This window comes from Paroedura picta, chromosome 2 (assembly GCF_049243985.1).
Source record: "Paroedura picta isolate Pp20150507F chromosome 2, Ppicta_v3.0, whole genome shotgun sequence".
In the NCBI taxonomy this organism is placed as follows: Eukaryota; Metazoa; Chordata; class Lepidosauria; order Squamata; family Gekkonidae; genus Paroedura; species Paroedura picta.
In genome coordinates, this window is record NC_135370.1 from 112,742,416 (window position 1) to 112,765,184 (window position 22,769).

Below are 22,769 nucleotides of genomic sequence, written 5' to 3' on the forward strand. Positions count from 1 at the left end.
ATTGGCTCAACAAGTTCTTTTTTCAGCACACTTACCCCTGCTTGCATCCAGGACAGCAGTTGAACAGAAGAATGACTAAAGGCAAAAGCTAGCTAAACAGTTCACAGGCCTCTTGCAACTCTCTTCCTGGATATAATTGTTTCTCTTCATAAATAAAAGTATTTTATTCTTTAAGCAGTCTGGTGTGCCACTCTCTCTACTAGCATGAATTAGGGAGATTGCTTTAGGGAAATGGAGCTTAGGGGTTATTGTGTCAACAGCTCAGGCCATATCCCTATTTCAGAGAGCCTGGGAAAAGTGTAGAAAGGATCATAATCCATCAGGCACCTGGGGTGGACCATCTAAATGGGAAAAGATAAAGCATCAGAGGAAAGATAAAGCATCAAGTCTGAACTTTATCAGCAAAAGATCTGTCCATGATGAAGGATTAAGCTTTAACACCCCCACCTCCAGATCACACTCCCCAACAGAGTAACGGACCAAATCTCTGGAGTGTGTGCCTGACTCACTATGCTTAGTCACAGGAGAAGCCTTGAATGGGTCTTTCTATTAATGGGAAAGACCTTTTTTAAAAAATCCCTGGGCACTACTTGCTGACAGAAACTATGAGATTTGTACTGATCTTAGAATCCTGGATTAAATTGGGAAATGAATCTACAAATCCCACCATTACTAGAAAGTTGAATGTATTTAGGTGGAGGTTCTCCTTCCCCATCAGCAAAGGTAACATATCAATTGAAGATGAGGAGGGATGGAACACAGAAGAATGAAGGTGCATCCATTTGGGATTTGTTGTCCCTGTTGAACACATGAACAACACTTCAAGATCTATATAATAATAATAATAATAATAATAATAATAATAATAATAATAGTAATAGTAATAGTAATAGTAATAGTAATAATAATATTCACAAAAGTAATTTGGGTAGGAGTCAGTTTGAGAAAGTTCCACATCAATGAAAATCGTACCTGCATCAAGAAACTGTGAAGGAAGAAAGACAGAAATAGTATGTCTTTGTGAAGAATCGTTGACAGGAAAGTGAGGGGAAGGGGATAGACAGTATATGTTCTCTCATTGTGCTAGGCTAACACTGAATAGAAATGTGAAGCTTTCTCATATCTAATCAAACCATCTATTTAGTTCTATTTTGTTCAAGCAGAGGGAGGCCTTTTTCAGCATCTGATCTGATAATACTTACAGTGGCAGTGCTAAGGCTTGAACTTGGCACCTGCTTGTGCAAAGCATTTACTTATTGTCCATCCTTAAAAGGAGGTGGATTGCCTGCTTAATTTCTAAAGAGAGCAGATTGGGCATATAACCTGGGTGGGAGCTATACTCTCACTCCATTAAATTCTGCTGACTAATTCTAAGTGAGTGAGGAAGGAGGAGGCTGCAGTTCTCTGGTGAAGGAAAATCACTCAGAATATGCTCAACTGAATATTTTGCTGTTCCATTATGGCTGTGTGGCCAGATGTTCTCACAAGTAACCGTTTCCGTATCTTGGAAAATGAGAAAGTGACTCAGCCACTCAGGACCTCCAGTCAGAACCTCCCTCTTCCAGAGCCCAACAAGGCTTCTCTAGCTCCAGTCCTCCACTGCTCTCTAACGGTATCAAGAAGACCAGCAAAGACCTGGATTTGTGCCTCCGGACAAGGCAGCCATGGCGGCAACGTCCTGCCATACGGGGGGGGGGGGGGGGGGCTTTTTTTTTTTTTAGGAATTAAAAGAAATGCCCAAGCAGCTCTGCCAGACAGTCCAACTATTCCCTGCTAGATGGGCCTGGCACAACATAGGCTCTGATGGCACCTGCGGCAAGGAAGGGAATGTAGAAGAATCAATGATCCCTTGCTGTGGGGCGAGCAAGGGCCTGAGTCGGGCTAGCTCTGGCCCGACCCTGGACCGCCACCAATGTCATCTGGAAGTGGGCATTAGTCCTGCAACCAGATGAGAGCTGCCCGGGGCCTTAGTCATCAAGTGGAAAAGGTCAAAAGGGTACTTGCACTCCAGCTCCTCTCTCATGCAATTTCTTAAAGCTTGTAGGGCAGTTTTTGGGTCCCTCGTTCCTTTCCCACTCCTGATAAACATAGACTGAATGGGGCTTAATATGATTTACAGAGCTCAATTGACCATAATTAAAAGCAAACATTGGGTAGACTGAGCAAGGATAAAAGAAATGGTTGTTCAGCTGAGTGGCAGGGGGAAAATGCTGGGGGGAATGTGAGGATGATTGGCATTGCTCTGACATCGTGATGTCACTTCTGTCAGAATCCTAGGTATTCTGCCATGAATCTAATTGGTTTCAGTGATTGATGTATGAAGCTGTCCATTTTGTCTGGTCTATGCTATGCTGGTTCTTCTCACTCCTTAAGTTGTATACATGGTGCTAGAGGCAAAGCCTGTTGCACCTAGGAATACAACGGGCCCCAACATATGCACATGCACTGTGACCTTCCAGGGTTCTGGCCCTCCTTCCCCTCCACCCCACTCAGGCTTGAGATCCAGTGTGGTGAAGTGGTTGAAGAGTAGCAGACTCTAATATCAAGAACTGGGATTGATTTCTGACTCTACCGCCATATGCAGCCAGCTGTGTTGCCAAATTCCAGGGCCTGGAAACTTACAGGAAGATGAGAAAGAGAAAGAGACAAATAGGGGGGGGGAGGGAGGAGGGAATGGAGGCACCAGTTCTCCTGAAGAAAACAGCTGCTTTGGAGGGGCACTGGACCTTCTACCCCCACCCACATATAACAGTATCTGTATAGGTCATCACTGCCCTCACCTTTCCATCCAAGCCTACATCTTCCAAAGGCTAGCTGGGCAGGCCATGGAGGGAGGGACTGCCACCTTCCCACCACCCATGTCTTCTAAAGGCTGGGCCAGAAAGGCTGGGGGGTGGGCTGCCTCCTTTCTGCACCTTCCTCCACATCTCCCAAAAGCCAGGCTAGGTGGACAAGGCCATGGGTGTGCTGCCTCTTTCCTACCCATCTCCATCTCTCCCAAAGATCAGGCTGCTCTGGGAAGACCATAGGAAAGTTGTGGGGGGTCTCCATCCCACCCACACGCCACATCTCCCAAAAGCTGGGCCAGGCCAGTTAGGGAAGGCTTTGGAGGGGGGAATTTTGCATTTTGTTCTATATGTTCAGGATATTCATTTTAGAAGGGGAGAAGAATTCCTTTTGTGTGCAGAAGGTAAGTTTATATTCATTCATCCATTCATTTTGTTTTTATGATCTAAGATCAGCCAAAGGTGAGTTTATGTAAGGAAGTTAAAATGATACTCATAAATGTAGAATCCTTCCTTCTGAGCTGGTACATCCATATAGTTTGGTAATTTCATTTGATCACTTTGAGAGGCCCCAAGTAGAGATACATCTACTGTTGTCAGAAAAGAAATGTATTTAGATATAGCTTCTGAGGGAGATTGTGGAGAGATAAGAATGAAGGTCAAGAAGCAACAGTGAGAACTGAACATGGAATCACTGATTGGTTCAAAATTGAGAAAGGAGTTCGGCAAGGCTGTATACTGTCGCCTTGCCTATTTAACTTGTATGCGGAGCACAACATGAGAAAGGCGGGATTAGAGGAGTCACAAATTGGGATCCAGATTGCAGGGAGAAATATCAACAACCTCAGATATGCAGATGATACCACTCTAATGGCAGAAAGTGAAGAGGAACTAAAGAGCCTGTTGATGCGGGTGAAGGAGGAGAGTGCAAAAGTTGGCTTGAAACTCATGGAAAAAAAGATCATGGCATCTGGCCCTCTCAATTCCTGGCAAATAGATGGGGAAGAAATGGAGATAGTGACAGATTTTATTTTCCTGGGCTCCAAGATCACTGCAGATGCGGACTGCAGCAAAGTAATTAAAAGACGCTTGCTCCTAGGGAGGAAAGCTATGGCAAATATAGACAGCATCCTAAACAGCAGAGACATCACCCTGCCAACAAAAGTGCATTTAGTCCAGGCTATGGTATTCCCAGTTGCAATGTATGGCTGCAAAAGTTGGACCATAAGGAAGGTCGAGCGTCAAAGAATTGAGGCTTTTGAACTCTGGTGCTGGAGAAGACTCTTGCGAGTCCCTTGGACTGCAAGGCGAACAAACCGGTCAGTCCTAGAGGAGATCAACCCTGACTGCTCTTTAGAAGGCCAGATCCTGAAGATGAAACTCAAATACTTTGGCCACCTCATGAGAAGGAAGGACTCCCTGGAGAAGAGCCTAATGCTGGGAGCGATCGAGGGCAAAAGAAGAAGGGGACGACAGAGAATGAGGTGGCTGGATGGAGTCACTGAAGCAGTAGGTGCAAACTTAAATGGACTCCGGGGAATGGTAGAGGACAGGAAGGCCTGGAGGATCATTGTCCATGGGGTCACGATGGGTCGGACACAACTTCGCACCTAACAACAACAAGAAGAATGAAAAGGAACGAGAGATCATAGGACAAATAGACTAATTACGACTTGAAAATCAGATATACCTCATTTTTAGCCTTGGTGTCTGTTCCTATGGAGACATCACTCTACATTAGCCCTCATGATATCTTCAGACATTTAAAAAGCCTCCAACAAAATATCTCTTTAATTATGGTGCTCAAGAGTTGATTCAGTGTTGTTTGACTACATGGCATATTGTTTTACTCTTATGTGTGAGCCTACTTGGTAAATAATAGGACAAAGCATCTGCGCTTCAAAATGTTGGTAGTGTCAATTGTATTCTATTGTAAACTGGATGTAGGGAGGAAGATGCTTAACCAACAGGGAGGAAAATGCAATCTTTATAAATATTGAGTTGAACACATGCATATACTGAAACAGACCACTGGTCCATCCAAGACAATATTGTCCACGCAGACCGGCAGTGGTTCTCCCGAGTTTCAGGCAGAGATCTTTCACATAACCTGCTACATGATCCTTCACAGAGATGCCAGGCTAACACCTACAAAAGTGCAATTGTAAACAATTAAATCCTTCTAAGACCATTCACTTCAATAGACTTAGACAGATGAATAACCATGTTTGGAACTGCACTATCATACTCTCCAGAATTTGCACTTTATACCCATTTCTAATCCAACCTGCTGAATCATAGAATCATAGAGTTGATAGGGGCCATGCAGGCCATCTAGTCCAACCCCCTGTTCAACGCAGGATCAGCCCTAAGCATCCTAAAGCATCCAAGAAAAGTGTGTATCCAACCTTTGCTTGAAGACTGCCAGTGAGGGGGAGCTCACCACCTCCTTAGGCAGCCTATTCCACTGCTGAACTACTCTGACTGTGAAATTTTTTTTCCTGATATCTAGCCTATATCATTGTGCATGTAGTTTAAACCCATTACTGCTCGTCCTTTCCTCTGCAGCCAACGGACACAGCATCCTGCCCTCCTCCAAGTGACAACCTTTCAAATACTTAAAGAGGGCTATCATGTTCCCTCTCAACCTCCTTTTCTCAAGGCTGAACATTCCCAAGTCCCTCAACCCATCTTCATAGGGCTTGGTCCCTTGGCTCCAGATCATCCTCGTCGCTCTCCTCTGTGCCCTTTCAATTTTATCTACGTCCTTCTTAAAGTGAAGCCTCCAGAATTGCACACAGTACTCCAGGTGTGGTCTGACCAGTGCCGTATACAATGGGACTATGACATCTTGTGATTTTGATGTGATGCCCCTGTTGATACAGCCCAAAATGGCATTCGCCTTTTTTACCGCTGCATCACACTGCCTGCTCATGTTTAGCTTACAGTCCACAAGTACCCCAAGGTCTCTTTCACACACAGTGTTACCTAGAAGCGTATCCCCCATCCGGTAGGCATGCTTTTCATTTTTCTGACCCAGATGTAGAACTTTACACTTATCTTTATTAAATTGCATCTTGTTCTCATTTGCCCATTTTTCATTGTTTTCAGATCTTGTTGAACTCTCTCTCTGTCTTCTGGAGTATGTGCCTGTCCTCCCAATTCGGTGTCATCTGCAAACTTGATGAGTAGTCCCTCCACCCCCTCATCTAGATCATTAATAAATATGTTTAAAAGTACCAGACCGAGCACCGAGCCCTGAGGTACCCCGCTAATCACCTCCCTCCAGTCTGATGAAACACCATTGACAACAACTCTGAGTGCGGTTCTCTAACCAATTCCCTATCCACCTAACTATCTGAAAATCCAGATTGCAGTCCTTCAATTTATCCATCAGAACAACATGAGGAATCTTATCAAAAACTTTACTAAAATCCAAGTAAACGACATCAACCGAATTTCCACGATCCAGCAAACCTGTTACTTGGTCAAAGACGGAAACCAGGTTGGTCTGGCAGGACCTGTTGGAGACAAATCCATGCTGACTTCCCTGGATCACCAAATTGTCCTCCAGATGTTTGCAGATTGCTCCCTTTAATATCTGCTCCATTATCTTCACCACAACAGAGGTCAGACTCACTGGTCTGAAGAAAGCTTCTATTTTCTATTACAATAATTCTTCCAAGTAAGAATCTAAATTCACCATTGTACCTTGCCTTAAATAACAAAGAACAAAGGAGTTAATTCTTGTGGAGGGGGAAATCTCTTTTATACATACTGTATCTTTCTTCTACTCAACTCCTCCCCACCAATCATTCCATCATGTCTCTATGAACTTGGCAGTCGGGAGCTGTCTGGGCACCAGCGCTGCACCGTATTGCTTACTTCATCAACATTATAACTCAAGTTTAGAGTTCTCTTAGCCAGCCATCTGACAGAATAACAGCCCTTTATCCTCTACTTTACACACTTGGGGATATCTCCTCCTATACATCAAGAGTCCCAGCTGGCTCAGTCTGCTACAGCAGTCTGATGAGGATATTTCCAACCAAGTGGAAAATACCTTACTAACTACTTTAAAAGGTCCCTTTACCTAAGAAGTTAGGATCTAAAGACCTTGGGCAGTTCTGTAGTAAGAGGCAAATTGTAGCTGGGGGAAAGTGAAGCAGAGATCTGAAGGTAGCCCAAATCAAACAGCCATCAGAAAGCAAACAGAAGAGCAATGGAATATGTATATTGTCTATTGCAGCTGGAGCTCCTGGTGGGAGAGTGGCAGGCCTTCCACCACATAAGAAAAACTTTGGCCTCACTAGTCACTTTCCTTTTTGAAGATACATAATGGAAAAAGAAAATGCACAAATTCCCCTTTAGGTGGGTAGCAAGAAAACAGCTTTCAGCCCAGAACAAGATCAGAGCTTTTTGGAAATAATTGAGGCACATGTTGAGACAGACTAGTACCCTGCCCAAAGGGAGATGTGAGTTTGATCAGTGAAAGTAGTAATCAGCTGTGTGCTGCCTGGTTCCATTCATCCTATATTTCTGTTGATAATCTCGTCCTAGGGGATTTTCTGCTGAATGAGCTCAGCATTAGGGATGTTTTCCTTTCTGCATGCCATCATTCAAAAGCATAGTGAGCATTCTAATCTGAAGAACTAGGTTTGATTCCCCACTCCTCCACATGCAGCCAGCTGGGTGACAATGGGCTAGTCACAGTTCTCAACTGCCATAATGCTGCAACCCCAACGGCGGTGGCAGAGGTGCACGCAGGCATGCGCACAGGCACACAACAATCTGGAGGCAGCATGGAAACAGCCAGTGCCCTGGCGCCACCATTGGCCACCACCTTCTACCACCGCTGCCTGCCACCACCGTCCACCATTGCCGCCTTGGCAGCCACCAACCTAGCAATCCCATGGAAGGGGCCAGGGGACCCCAATTGGGGTCGGAACCCCAAGGTTGAGAACCACTGTCTTAGAACAATTCTCACAGAGCAGTTATTATAGAGCACTCTCTCTCTACCACTTACCTCACAGGGTGTTTGCTGTGGGAAGATTAAGGTGTTTGTAAGCTACTTTGGGACTCCTTCAGGTAGTGAAAAGCAGGGTATTACAAAAACAGCTCTTCACTAGGAATGGACATGAACCAGACAAACCACAAACTGAATGAAACTGGGAGGTTTGTTTGTGAATAAACTAGTTTGTGGCCCCACAATACCCTGTTGAAAAGGACTACAGTACCTTTAAATGGAATTTGCAGAAAGCCCCCCCCCCCCCAAAAAAAAACAGCTGAGCAACAGGAAGTAGCTGTCTTGAGCAGTCCTATTAAAGTTTAGGATCTGCATAAGAAAGACCCAAAACAGCCACTCAGCTATTTTTACCACTTTTTCAGGGAGCAGAAATCAGGGGTTTAAAGGAACTCAAAGACCCTTTAAATCCCTGCTTTCTCGACCTCTTCCACACAACCAGTTCGGCTCAGATCACCCACTTGTTTGCATACAACTTTTATTCCTGGTTATGTACAGAAGCAGGTCTATTCCAGGGTGGTCCCAGGGCTGGCCTGACTTGCCCCCTCAGTTGGTCTGCGTAAAGGGAAAACTTGGCCCATACTCGGGATCCCCAGCCATTGCTCCTGCCCACCCCTGAGTGTCACTTCTGTTATTTACCCTCAAAACCTTCCTCAGCTTTAAAAAAAGAAAAAAAACATGTCCAATAGTGTAACAACATAATTCTAAGGTAACAAAATAGCAACCCCCCTGCCACCATGTTTTGTTGGCACCTTTCCTTTTTCTTCAGAATTCAACTTCATACTTGGTGAGATCAGGGACAGCCTGTGCATGAGTGTGTGTGTGTGTGTGGGGGGGGGAATGGCTAGATAAAACAGCCCACCATTTTGTATCCCTTTGTATAGTTAGTTTTGCATTACAAAGCGATTATGGTGAATTTTTTTTCATTACTTCAGACTTGGGGGGTGCTTGACAAAATGCAAATGGCACTGAAAGATGATTGGGAGTTTTTGCCATGTGACAATGATTGACAAGTTAAAAAATGGTGGAAAGTTTTAACTTCTTCTCTCTTGGCTACCACATGCATACACAAATTTGGGGGGAAATGGGGCAAGGGCTCCCTGTATGGTTGTGGAAAAAGATCGGGGGAGCCATTCTGGGGTTAAAAAAAAACCGGGACAGTGCAGCATAAGGGCTGGGTGAGTCCTTTGTGCAGGAAAGGTCCTTCTCTATCCATGAGCTGTCAAGAACTGCTTTAAATATTTGTGGAAGTTCATGATGGAGTAGGTACCTCCTTTTTGAATCAGAGGAATAAGAATGTTTCAACCTGTCATGAACTTTGGTTTGTGAACCAGGACATAATTTATGATGAACTCAGTTTTTGGTTTGGTTAGTACCTGTCTCCAGTAAGCACAATAATGAGAGCTATTGGGGTGTGTTTACAGAACAGGATCCAAAAATTAATTTTCATAACCATCTAATTCTCTAATTTTGGGGCAGTTAGCAGAAATAAGAGGCTGTTGGTTTTCTGACAGTTCGTATTCTGAATTTAAGACAGCATAAGACGCCTGAACATTTTCCTGACAATTGTGCATCTGTCTTCATGATTCTGACAATGACTATAAAATTATATGAATAATTTGTATAGCACCATGTGGGAACAGAAGTAAGCGTATGTATTCATGGAATGGACTACAATATGGGAGAGTCAGGGCATGAGGCTGGTGGACTTCATTAAGGGGTCTCCCTACCTTCTTTCTCATAATCCAAGCCCTGAGAGAAGGAAAAGAAGTCAAGGACAGGCCACATAAAAGTTGCTTAACAACTTGCTTTCTTTTCTCAGCACTGGGGACAGATGTTGTTCTCAGAAGACACTATCATGCAAGGTGGAAGGTGAAGAATATTCTTGCTGCTAATGCCTACCATGATGTTTCTTAATGCTCTTTTGAAGAAAGTTGCTGATTGTTTACCTTACCTTCCTCCCTCCAAAGCAAGTTTGGCTTGATTGGGAACCAGTGGTTAGAGTGCTAGTCTAGAATTCAGAAGATTTGGGTTCAAATCCCCACTCACTCATAAAACTCATTGGATGACCTTAGACTGACCTGCCTGACATGGTAGTTATGAGAATAAAAAAGAAGGAAAATCAAACTTGTCTAATTCAGTCTTTCCCCTCCTTGTAGTAGGAAAGCTTCACACAGTAAATAGTTACTGGAAGGCCTGTGCTTTATAGCAGGATATCAATATGGACAAGCAAGTGAGTTTGTATGCCAGAATTGTAAACGAAACTGAAAGATCTACTGACTACCATTAACAGGGTGGTTTTTGTTTCTGAAGCTCTAGTTTTGTTTGGTAGAATTTGCTTCCTTTCTAGGTCATCCAAAAGAGAAGAAGCTTAAGGATATACTTTTAAATGGCAAGATTTTTCAGAGCAAACATTTTAAAATGATGTCAGGTAACAAATATATAACAAAGATATCCTTCCTGGAAAAGAAGAAAGGAAATCCTGAGAAATTGGCCTTTTACTTCTTAAAATAAGAACATTTTACATTGTATTAGTAGGCTGCATTTCTCCTTTACAAAAATAACTGTTAATGAATCATACTTGTATAAATAACAGTTAATTAAAAAATCTCACAGTGTGTTGGGGATATCTTTGTACAGATACAAAAGCACTGTTAGCATTTATAATGTTCTGTATGGTCAGCCCAGAGAAGAAAATGAAGGTATGTTGATACAAATGATTAATGGAACTAATATATGGAATTCTATGTTCATTTATAGTAGAAAAACCTATAATATATATGTTAGTATTTCTGAAATAAAGCCTCTTTCATTTGTCTGTAGAAACGGTCAGGTCTACCACACCTCACAACCATGTTTTGTTTAGCAAAGTAACTTCCTAGTAAACTGGCAAATGATTCTGGTTATTCTAAGCACAATTCCAAGGGCTCAGAATTCCATTGTGCTCATGATTATATCACAAGATTATTATAACCTACTCAGCCATGTTACCTCTGACTCGAAGTCTGAAGAGCTCTCCCAAGGTGTGCCAGTAACCAATTTTTATGCCAAGCCACCAGGACTGGAGAAATGCTTCTCCAAGTGTGACTCTCCCCCTGAAACCACTCTATTGTAGTGCAGAGAAACATCCTTTTCAGCTCCCTGCAGCTGGCTGCGACATTCCATGATCTAAGAATTGGCCCCTGAAACTCAAGAGAATATCTTTCATGCTCCAGAGGGAGGAAATGCCTCCTTTAGGAAGTTCATGCAACTCAGGAATGGGAGTATAATCTTTGCACAGTCAGCAGGGGCTGGAAAGTCATCCTGGTTGCCCAAAGCAGTTAAAAGGTCTCTCATACCAGAGCACTGTCTAGTTCATGAAGCAGGTAGATCCTTTTTTGAATCAGAGGAATAAGAATGTTTCTTGGACCTGGGAGTGAAGGAATTGCCGGAGGAAGCGGAGCCAACACAAGATTCATCTAGGTGGCAATTTCCTCTGGAGATCTCCCAAATATAATTAATTATCAAAACAATGACAGTACTACCATCCTTGGTTCCCTCACACTTCCTTAGACTGGGATCCAAACAACTCTGAATGAGGCCAGAAATGATTTTGTGGAAGGAATTAAAGACAAATGGTCCTCTTTCCCTCCCTGCCTCAAACCTTATGCTCAGATTTTAATAATAAAATGCTTAATTATTGTTTTCCTGGCAGTTTTAAAAATTCCTGTTCACCCCATTAGGTAAATAGTTGGGGAACTGCACCTGAGTATAGGAGGCATGGGTTCTAGTCCAGATTTTACCTCCTTATCACTAGCACTCAGCCTGTTGTTGGGCAAAAGGTGAGCCTTGCCTTCCGTCCAATATCTCTTGCACTGGAAAAACCTTATGCTTGATATTTGCCATATGAACGCCTTTCTCCACTGAACTATTGAAGGTTGTGACAGGACTGCCTTTGTTGAGGGCATAGTTCTGTTTCTCACACTGCTGCTCTACTGTCTGGATCTCTCTTGCCTGGCAAAAGGCTAGTGCTCTGTGTCTCACCCTCCCAAGGCAGTAGGGGTCTTGGGTTATTTATTCTGAATGAGTTACTAGAGCATAAGAGTGCTTTGGCAGGGTGACCATGTATTTTCCCCTGTATATCTAACTGGCAAAAGTGAGCTCAGTTGCAGGCAGTGACTTGGGAAGTTCCTCAGTTGCAAACCACATCTGAGGAACTTCCCAAGGTACATTAATTTCAAAGCATCTGCCATTTACATGCTTTGGGAGTGAAAGGATGGCTGTTCTTCTCTCCCTTCCTTCTGGTACTCCACCCATGGATGGCAGCTATGTGACATCAGGGGGCCATGGCTGAATCAATGACCAGCATCCATGTATATCACAGTCCTATGCAAAAATAGGAATTTCACAGGTTATTTTCTTCTGTAATCATTTTTGTTATATAATCCAAAATAATTGTTATTAGTATTCACAATCAAAACGGGTTCCCAGGTAAACTCTCCCCTGTTTTTCCTGTCATCTTCAGTGATTGTAACTCTATAAAGGAAATAATAATACAGTAAACCTTATTTATAACATCCTTACAATATATTCCAACCTTATGCCCTTGTGAATTACCCATCTAACGTACCTTCACAATATTTCCACTCTCCCACATGTTAGTTATCACATTGGCTGCGAGCTCATCATATTTTGAGATCCTTACTTTGTTGGACCTTTCCACCCACAGTAACAATTGTAATTATAGGCGCTTGATCTAACAGGTGTTGCTCGTTATTCACAAAAAACAAGCCAAATCCCACTTCAAATTAAGTCCGTTTGGCTCCAACATGTTACAATTAAAGATATAGAAGCATTCACGTTGCAGTAATGTTTGCTGAGTAGAACTCTCCATAAATACATCTTTTTTCCTTGTTTCCAGTCCAAAAAATGAAAAGTCCTCCAGATTATGTTTTGCTTTTACCCAGTTGTGTGCAACTGGAGGGTCAATGGTGCAGTTTCTTATTTTGCACCGATGTTCTGTGATTCTTGTCCTGAGTGGTATAGTCATCATTCCTATATAACATAGGTTGCATTTACACTGTATCATATAAATTACATTTCTTGTTTGACACATATGAAAATCCCTTATTTTTATACAAAAATCATTGGTATGAGTATAATAGTCAATCTCACACATATACTTACATACACTACAGTTTCCACGTATATGATTCCCCTTGGGTAATGTATCTGCACATTGCTCCCTAGGTACTAACAGTTCTTTAATACCTCTGCCCATTTTCCATGCTACTAAAGGTTTTTCAATGTACCCCGGAATATATTCTATTAAATGCCAATGTTTCATAATAATTTGTTTAATTTCTTTTGAGTAATCTGAAAAATCAAATGCACAGGTAATTCTATTAGAGGTACTAAGGTGCTTGTATATTAATAGCATCTGTCTTTCCTTTCTGTCTGTGCGGCTCTTAGCAGCTTCAATGTATTTCTCTGGATAGCTTAGAGCCTTTAGATCAGTGGTTCTCAACCTGGGGGTCAGAACCCCTTTGAGGGTTGAACGTCCCTTTCACAGGGGTCGCGGCAGGGGGAGCAGCTTGCCTGGGAGGCGCTGCTACTGTTGCTGCTTCTCCTGCAGGTGCCCGTGCTCAGCTGCCAGCCACTCACGCAGTGCCTCCAGCGCAGTGCAGTCTCCCGCCAGGTGCTCCAGGTGGCAGCAGAGCTCAGCAGGACAAGAGGCAGAACTGAACTGAGAAACCCCAGAAAAAGAACAATTTATATACAATCATGAATCCTCCGTATTATTATATCTTAAAAACTGACCCATTGGCAAGTTGTTTTTTAATGGCCATGAGTGAAATGAATCATAGTGCAAGAGAGTATTCCTATCCATTTCTTTCCTATAAGATGTAACAGTCAACCTGAGTGATCCTGAGTAATCCTTACCATTGTATCTAAGAATGGAATGTTTTCAGAATTATTTTGCATAGTAAATTTAATAATTGGATGTATCATATTTAATCAACTCCCAAATGCACTAATGTTATCTGTTTCCCTGATCACTAAAAAAATGTCATCTAAAAATCTTGCTGAAATATATTGTATGTTATAAATAATGTTTACTGTATTATTATTTCTTTTATAGAGTCACAATCATTGAAGAAGACAGGAAAAATGGGAGAGAGTTTACCTGGGAACCCGTTTTGGTTGTGAATACTAATAACAATTATTTTGGATTATATATTAAACATTATTACAGAAGAAATAAAAGAATACAGTATTGGAGTTGAAATTCCTATTTTTGCATGGTAACAGTCATGGGAGCATCAGCAGCGCACTGCTCCTCACTGAAGGATGTCGGTAGGGTTGCTAAGGGCTCCGTCACCATCATATTGCTGTCCACAGCTTGCCAAGAGGTATTTCTGAGTTTTATGTGCTCTCTGCGGAACAATCATAGGATACCAACTAGCATAGCAAATGCCATGTCAGACCAGGGACTTACGATGGGGCTGCCCAGCACACTCACCCAGCACTCCAATCTTCAAAGAGGCTGTTTCCTTTTATAATATGCAAGAGATCCTTCATGGATCTTTTGCATCACATCTACTTTGACCCTCCATGTGAGTTGTACCGTAGTTTCTCTCAGGTATTTAAAAAAATAGTAAAAGGGTGATTATATGAATGATTAGAAGATGTGTGTATGTCAATGGCTGTCAAAACGGATGTTGGCTGCCTATTCTTAGCTGTTCACTGTCATAAAGGGCTCTGTCAACATGGCAAAGAGAAACAACTTCTGAAATTTAAATTATTTCTATAAAAGTATTATTATGTAGGCACTGAGTCATGATTGTGAGAAAGATTGGCTGGAATAATCTCTGCAACTTCATGCAGCCAAACATCACTTTTTTGTGTCACCCACGGAAAGTGGAAGAGTGGTATGAATGGGAACTTGGAGCATGTATTTATTTACTCTGTATCCCAACTGAGCCCAAAAATAGCTCTGAACATGGAGACCCTTAATTAATTAAACCCTAGAAATGCAGGTTTCACTGCAAAAACAGGATAAGGATTCAAGCTTTTCAAACACATGCTTTGATGTACTATAGTGAGTTTGTCACAAGTAACCATAACATCTTACTTTTCAGCAGTCTGATATTCCAAGTTAAGAAGAAAGTTTTCTATTCAAGGTGAGCCAATCACTGAAATCAGATTCAATGTGAGTAAATATCCTATAGATTTTATTAATTTCTGGTGCAAATGTCAATCTTGCTCTGCTGACTCAGTTTTGGGTATGTTTTCTGCCTAAATTTATCCTGGAAGTTTTGCCTTTTGTAGTTCTTTGAAAAGGTTAACAAACAGGTAGATATAGTGGTCTGGTAGTTAATATATACTTGGACTTTCAAAAGGCTCTTTGCAAACTACCTCAACTGTTTAGTCATGGAATAAGTGGATGGGAATAAATGTTCTCTGTGCGAAAACCGGAGCAGAAAACCCTCTGAGTCAAACCTGAACAACATCGACCAAGCCCCTCCCCGTAGAACAGTGGTTCTCAACCTTGGGATTGGGACTCAAATTGGGGTTGCTTGGCCCCTTCCATGGGGTCGCCAGGTTGGTGGCCACTGTGGCGACGGCAGCAGGCGACTGTGGCCGGTGGAAGTGGGTGGTGGCAGCAGGCTACAGCAAGCAGGCAGAGGCAGGCGGACAACAGATGGTGCAGCACAGCAGCTGCTTGTGGGAGAAGGTGTCTGTTCAGCAGGGCTCCGAGCATGTGTAGGTGGTGGTGGCAAAGCGAGACTGGCTGCCCCCTGTGGCAGGAGGCGCAGAGGGCTCTGCGGCAGACTTGGGGGGCTGGGGCAGCACAGGGCCACCAAGACTACTATCAAAACACACCAACAGGCTCTGTTTGTTGATGGTGTCCATGCTCGAGAAGGACAAGATGCTGCCACTGCTACCCAAGTCTTCCTGCTGCCACCCGCCCACCTCCCAAGGGCCTGACAAGGGCACCTCTCTTCCCTTGGCTGCTACCACCTCCACCCAGCCCCATGCGCAGGCACCCGCTGCCTCCACCTGTTGGGGTCGTGGCATTATGGCGGTTGAGAACCACTGCCCTAGAAGGTTCTTACTTATATCAGAGAGACAGCTTTTAAACCAGGTGTAGTCAAACTGCGGCCCTCCAGATGTCCATGGACTACAATTCCCAGGAGCCCCTGCCAGCATTTGCTGGCAGGGGCTCCTGGGAATTGTAGTCCATGGACATCTGGAGGGCCGCAGTTTGACTACCCCTGTTTTAAACTATTATTCATTTTAAAACTTAAATTAGATTATTTACCTAATATTTATTGTTATATGTATTATTTTGTATTATTTTGAATTGAATGTTTTTAATTCTTGTTGTAGCTTTTGTAGTTGTAGGGGGCTGACAGCCCTTGGTATAATGGTTTTTATGTGGGTTTTTGTTGTAAGCCGCCATGAATTTTTGGAAAGCGGTAGGATATAAGCCTAATAAATAACAATAATACCTGCTCTGAGCCTACCAGGGAAAGATGGGTTATAAGAATAAAATAATAATTATAATTATTATTATAAAGGTACCACTGAACTTAAACTTCATTCTAATCCAAAAAAAGAGTAACATGAAGCCAATGGGATTAAAAGGTTTAATTCTTTTTCTGATTGCACTTTGGGGCCATATACTAATTTGCAAAAAATAGATTCAGTAGCCCTGAAGAGTGGAGGTATTGCTAGTATCTTCCCAAAAACCTGGTCGAGACTCCCCCTGCCTCCAATTCACTTATTGCTTTTTGTCATTAAGCATGAATAAGTTATTTTTCTGTGTATTCGGGAACACCCGTATCTGATAAAAGTAAAACAAGTTTAGATACCCACGAGGTTTTTACATTTCTTATTAAATAAATGTCATGACAGTTTCTGACAAGAACAGATTTTTTTTACAAACCAATCAGTTCTCAAGGCAATCGTCACATTGTAATAAAAACAGAATGAGGTTCAACTAAAGACTTTCATTACAAAGACTGCAACAAGAATAGAAAATGCTCCACAAATGAAATCTTGACAACCCATAATTCAGGCTACTCCACAGGACAGAGAAATAAACCATGTTTGCCAAAAAAAGCTGTAAGAGTGTGAAAAGAACTCCTCTAGATCACAGCAAAGCTAACATGGAGATGCTCTCTGCTTTTCCTTCCCATAATGCAGCCCTATGCCCTACAAAAACAGATGCTGGGAGCCTGGAAACTTTGTGAACAAAAAGCCATATGGCATAGGGGAGAGCTAAGAGAGAATGAAGCATGAGAAATAATACCACTTCGGTTTGTGCACTTGGAAAGCATGCTCTACAGCAGTGGCCCCCAACCCCCAGTCCGCGAGGGTTGGGGATCACTGCTGTAGATAAAATATGCTACTTTGTTTCCTTCAGGAATAGTAGAATAAAACACAACACTGGCAAAACTGACGCTGACAATTCTGGCAAAAGTGTTGCAAATACATCTCATCTGTGCAGTTAAACAGGGTGGAATCTTAAAGATTTTGCAAAAACTAAAACAAGAAAATAAAATCAATCTTGAGCACTCTTAAAATATAAGGTGGCTGCTGAATATGCAAGATATTGCTCCATTCAGTATTTATTTATTTATCATACTTATATACCGCCCTCCCCGGAGGCTCAGTATCCAAACAAACATTCATTACTATAGCAACTACTGCACTGCATAATGCAAAGAGACTGATCTTAGGAAGTCTATTCAAAGTAAGTCTACTGTACATGGTATTTTTTCAAATTACTTGTATTGTTTCCATAGAATCATTTATTCATTTATAATCCAATTTATAAGAGCCTCTTGTTACGCAGTGTGGTAAGGCAGCAAACATGCTGTCTGAAGTTCTGCCCATGAGGCTGGGAGTTCAATCCTAACAGCCGGCTCAAAGTTGACTCAGCCTTCCATCCTTCCGAGGTCGGTAAAATCAGTACCCAGCTTGCTGGGGGATAAACGGTAATGACTGGGGAAGGCACTGGCAAACCACCCCGTATTGAGTCTGCCATGAAAACGCTGGAGGGTGTCACCCCAGGGGTCAGACATGACCCGGTGCTTGCACAGGGGATACCTTTTCTTGGATGCTTTAGGATGCTTTGGGCTGATCCTGCATTGAGCAGGGCGTTGGACTAGATGGCCTGTATGGCCCCTTCCAACTCTATGATTCCATGATTCTTTACCTTTTTTAGTCCAATTTATATGCTGCCCTTCCCCAAAGACTCAGGGTGGCTTACAACATTCACGATAAAAACATGGCTTAAAATTATATTAAAATAGTTAACATTTAAAACTTTAGGAATGCATTACTTCTGTTTCCATACCAAGCCGGCTCATGGCGGTATACAATACAGTCCCAATAATAATAAAACAGTAAGTAAAACAACAGACACAACCCTTTGTCAGCAAAACCCCCAACTACAACCACTCTCCCAGATTACCAGACTATACTGGAATACCATCCCCCACATCTCCTGCAAGACTCAGGAAGGGCTTGCTCATCCAGCCCTTGATGTTCCAGGGCATTCTGAAGAGGGACCTAAGATCTTCCATGGCCTGGCCTAACCAGTATGCTTGGTGGAAGAGCTCCATCATGCAGGAACTGTGATAGCTCCATTAGGGCCCTCAGCTCTTCCGGAAGCTCATTCCACCAGGTCGGGGCTAGGACCAAAAAGACCCCAGCCCTGGTCAAGGCTAAATACACCTCCTGAAGGCAGAGGACCACCAGCAGATTCAAACTCATAGAGCGATGGGCCCTGCAGGGGATATAAGGAGACAGGTGGTCCCTTACTAAGTTTGGATACTTAGTAAGATAATTTTTCAGCAGAGAATTATTTTTAACATGAATGTGATCCCTCCATTCCCAATTCTGAGAGCTTCCGAATAAAACTGAGTGCCCATGTATAATGTACACTGCTCGCCTCAGGATCATGGTTGTAGTCTCTTGTATCATATTTTTGTGCTACATTTAGTAAAAATGTTAGGAAGATACACAGGGATACATAAATATTTCACATTACAAAGGTAAAAAGGTTTGCTATCTTAGCACCCAATACCGTTTTGATGGATTGTTACTGTGTTTATTTTATTTTATTCATTTACTAGCCCATAAGGCCGTTCGACCCAGGAATGCAAGGGGCGCTAGTGGAGCCCACTGAGGGTGCCACTGTTACCTTACCCGTGCATGCCACTGGTGTCTCGGTCAACATCCCTGCAGCCGGCAGGCCTCCTGTATGAACAGGTGGCCAGGTCAAATGGCGGCTGGCCAGGGCACCGCGGGAGCACCCTTCTCAGCAGCCAGGGAGTGTGTGGCTGTGAGGCTGTTTGTGCACCTCAACTTCTGGGAGCGGGGGCTCCAGGGGCTGGCCCAATCTGGGTGAGCCCCACTTTGCTGGGCATGCCTGCATTGGCCTGTGGAGCCAGGAGCGATGTCAGGACACCTGGACACGGGTCCCAGACACCGCTTCACCCACAGTGGCTCTTCCAAAATATATAATGGTTACAGATTACAGATACCCCGCCTATGCTGCAATGGTCTAATGTAACTATGAATGCATTGTAATTCACTTATAGTTTTACCTTGTACTGCAGTTCAAATGATTATCCACAGTACTATTTTTATAATACATCTGTGGTCAAAACATTTGTCAATAATAATCACATAATAATGTCAATTAGACAGCATTTCCCTTATTTAAATGGAGCCTCAGTAAGCAATATTATTTTAAGATTTCGTAAACTGTATGCACGTAAATTACCCTTATACTATAAACTCCATAAGCATTATATAAATCAAAGTTCCAATCATAGTTAGAAGATATATGAAAATTCTAGCCCTACATATGTGTCTAAATAAAGCCAAATAGAACCAATAAAATAACTTATAATTTAATAGTTTCACCTCCCCTATTCCATGATTTTGGACGCATTATCAGGACAAACTAATTCAAATGTATCCATGTGGAAATTGATATGCAAGAGTGTATTGGAAACTGTTTACAGTGAGTTTCTGAAGGCTCTGCTATGTCTCAGGGGCATGAATGTAATGAGCTTCTTAAAAAGCAGAACAGCATCACCCTTATGTGGGCTTGATGGTGTGAGATAAGCATCTTTTCTTCACTACCATCATCACCATGGATAAGATTTAAAAAAATGTTCTAGCCTGTGTTGGTCAGACAAATGAAGAAACCATCCAAGGATGCATGGCCTCTAGGGGCAGAAGCCAGGCACAGGGCCAAAGGGGAAGGGGAAGAAGCTTCCAAAGATCAACTCCCAACCAGTGTGCCTGTTGCAGACAGGAGGGTCACTGAAAGAACAAGTGCCCCATAGTGGGCAATTCTGGTACTATATCACAACTTATGAGATGAGGTCAAGGGCAGGGAAGATGCATTGGACCAGGCAGGGGGAAAAGGCAAGAGTGTTCTCTCAAACACAAGTCAGCATGAATATGCCAGGGCTGGTAGGACCTTCTTCCAGAATGACCAGGAAGCGTAACTACCTTCTGGAGGGAACTGCAAGTCGTTCCCTGAACCTCTGGTGAAATTTGAAATTGGGGAAAGAAATTTTTTAAATTAATACAGGGGCAACCTACAGTATCCTAATGTCCACAACGACTCCCCAAATTGAAACTTTGACCAAACATATTATAGGAGTGGATGGCTATATAGAAACAGTGCAATAGAGTTCCTGTCAACCTGTTGGGCCAGGGTGTGTTAGGAAAGCTGCAGGCCACTGTTCATTGTGATCATCAAGGAGTGAAATTGCACATCCCACCTTCCAGGCCTATATTTGTTACCTGCACTGTGAACCCGCTAAAACAGAGATCTCAGGGGATGAAGTCAATGATTCGGGAATGGACACTCTCAAATCACCTCAAATTTACTATACAGTCATCGATCTTAAGGATGTGTTCTTTTGTGTTTCCCCAGTGGAAGAAAGTAAACCGTTATTTGTTTTAGAATGTTCAGACCCCAAAATGGGATGGAAAGACAACTTACATGGACAAGGCTACTGCAGGATTATGTCAGGATCAGTGCCTGCTCGCTGCCATGAATTGGGTTAGCCTGAGCTACTCCATATTGGTTTTATTCTTTAAACTGTTTTCCTTTTGGGGCCCTTATATGTTAGCCCCTTTGTAGTGGTGCCTAGTTGCCTGAAACCGAAACTAACCTGCTCTCACGATTTATTGCAAACTGTTTGTCTTTTGAACTGGCCGAAAAGGGCCTGCTCTGTGTAACAAATGCAGTTATCTTGTCAGTTGGCGCTGGGATGCCCCAAGGACGTGTAAGAAGTAACAACTCCCTGCTTTATGGCACCTGGTGCTCTCGGCCCCCTCCCTTGGGAACATTCAAGTTTTGGGCGGGAGAGTTGCCTTGATAAGGGAAGGCCAAAGTATCGTTTGGCAGAATTGACTTTTCTAGGTTAGGTGTCTGAAGTAACTTTTCAATAAACGCTTTCTTTTCATAGAAGCTTGTTGTGGGTTCTTGCTGCACTTGACAGATTATAAAAACAATCCTACAGTTTTTCTGCAGTTTTAGCCTCAGATCTCTGTCATCTAGTGTAGGGGTAGTAAACCTGTGGTCCTCCAGATGTTCATGGACTACAATTCCCATGAGCCCGTGCCAGCTGTTTGCACTGGCAGGGGCTCATGGAAATTGTAGTCCATGGACATCTGGAGGACCACAGGTTGACAACCCCTGATCTAGAGCTCCCAGATTGTACTCTTTTGCAAGAAATAGATGATCTCCGACTGGCTGCCAAGACATCTGCAGCTTTAGGCTCAGGTATGTGATGACACTGAACCATCTGGCCAATTGTGGGAACAAAGACAAGGTTCAGTGGATGCAAAAAGTAGTTCAGTAACTAGGCTATGTTTTAAAAGCAGGAACTTGTAGGCTTCACCACAGCAGAGTACTGGCTATTCTTGCTCTCCCAGAATCTGAGAACGTCAGGCAGCTAAGGTCTGGATCCCTAAATATTCTGTCCTGGCCAAACCATTGTATGCTCTAACCCAGTGGTCCCCAACCTTTTTATCACCGGGGACTGGTCAATGCTTAACAATTTTACTGAGGCCCGGGGGGGGGTAGTCTTTTTCCGAGGGATGTCACCGTCTCTGCCTGAGCCTCTGCTACGCTTGCTTTCCCGCCGGCGCCCCTGACTTCCTACCGCCCGCTGCGGGGGGGGGGGTGCTGCCAGCAGCAGCTGTGTAGTGTCATGCTGCGGGGAAGCCCCAGCCATGTCAGCCGCAGGAGAGCACCAAAGGTGAGCCGGTGACAGAGTGGCAGGGCAGTTCCTGTTTGGGCCAGATCCCACTGCCTAGCTTCCTATATCAGCCTCCTGTTGGAACAAGATAATATTGAGGTTGAGACCAGGGTGAAGTTAATTCCAGCAACCCACTTTCCAGCATCCATGAATGAAAAGCTTTCCCATGACTGCCTAGAAGTTCTGCAGGTCTGTCAAGGAGGCAGCCAAAATCTTAATATGGAGCTCTTAGAGAACCCCCAGATCTAGTTGTGGACAGATGGCTCATCTTTTCTCCAGGATAACCAGCACCACATTGCTTCACCATAATGAACCCCTTATCCTGGAAGCCTTACCCACTCATTGTTCAGCGCAAACAGCAGAACTTGCAGCCCTCATCAAGGCCTGGGAAGTGGCCAAGGGATTATGAGCCTTGATCTATCTGGTCAGCTGCTTCACATTCCCAGCTGTGCAAGGGTTCCAAGGAAAATATGGAAAAAATTGAAGATGAAACTGCTTCTTGAAAAACTTACGGAGGCTATCTGGCTGCCTGAGGAACTGGCTATAGTGCATTGCCCTGGACACCAAACTAATGAAATTACAAAGGACAACTGTGCAATGAACTATTGGGCAAAAAAGGCAGCCCTGCAGGTCCCTCAGCTTAATCCCATTTGTCCCCTCATGATAGTGGAACTT

General features: G+C 43.3%; 1 protein-coding gene across 6 annotated transcripts in view; it reads right to left on the minus strand.

The window, feature by feature from the left end:
* SHANK2 (SH3 and multiple ankyrin repeat domains 2) overlaps positions 1–22,769 on the minus strand; it is a 510,912-nt gene that overhangs the window by 349,713 nt on the left and 138,430 nt on the right. The window lies entirely within an intron of this gene.